This window comes from Mastomys coucha, unplaced genomic scaffold (assembly GCF_008632895.1).
Source record: "Mastomys coucha isolate ucsf_1 unplaced genomic scaffold, UCSF_Mcou_1 pScaffold13, whole genome shotgun sequence".
Taxonomy (NCBI): domain Eukaryota; kingdom Metazoa; phylum Chordata; class Mammalia; order Rodentia; family Muridae; genus Mastomys; species Mastomys coucha.
In genome coordinates this window covers 34,045,378-34,046,068 of record NW_022196895.1, presented here as the reverse complement: position 1 = coordinate 34,046,068, position 691 = coordinate 34,045,378, and the positions used below count along the sequence as shown (strand labels likewise).

At 61.4% G+C, this 691-nt stretch overlaps 1 protein-coding gene across 1 annotated transcript in view; it reads left to right on the top strand.

Moving 5' to 3' along the window:
• The first annotated feature begins 418 nt into the window (after positions 1–418).
• The window catches only part of Arap3 (ArfGAP with RhoGAP domain, ankyrin repeat and PH domain 3), a 27,578-nt gene continuing 27,305 nt past the window's right edge, over positions 419–691 (top strand). The window contains exon 1 of the mRNA XM_031365518.1: positions 419–691. This exon is cut by the window's right edge and continues 50 nt beyond it. The gene's annotated coding sequence lies outside the window, so the exon portion shown is untranslated.

Genomic DNA, 691 nt, shown 5'->3' with positions numbered 1-691 from the left:
GGGAGGGGAGAGACGCACACTCCCACCGCCCACCCCGCTCCAGCACTAGTCAGGTGGGAAAATCGAAAACAGAGGCTTCTCCCAAGCATGAAAGGGTCCAAGCATGTTTGGTCACCGTGCTTGCCCCGGAAAGGCAGACTCGATTTGGAAGACTCAAGAAAAGAAACCTAGGCTGGGAGTTTGGGGCAACTGAAGCCGGTGAGCCTTCTCTGGGGCACAGAGGGGAGGGGCCTCAGCACAGCGAGGAGTCTTCAGCCCCGAAGGCTTTGCCCATTCTCTTCTCATCTTCCATTTCACTGTGTATTTGAGTCCAGCGGGTGCGGGAGAACGCCTCCGAAGGCTTCAGGCCCCACACCTTCTCCCCCTTGGCAGGACCAGGTGCCAAGGTCCCCCCCCCCCCCCCCCCCCGCCACTCTCTTTCTTCCTGCGTTTCTACTCTCTAACCCTATCTCTGACCTGACCTTCCATCTTAGTCCCTTCTGCAGACGTTTCTGAGGCCCAAACCTTTGGTTCTAGGAGAAAGCAGAGTACAGGCCCCTGATAAGCAAAGGCGGTTGGGTAAGGGGCCCAAACCACCTGAAGGCGGGCGCTTGCACAAGGAGCAGCGGAGCCATCGAGCCGTCGGGGCGGGGCCGGGCTGTCGGGGGAGGACTGCGGGGAGGCGGTGCTCGCACGGCCGGACCCCCCCCCC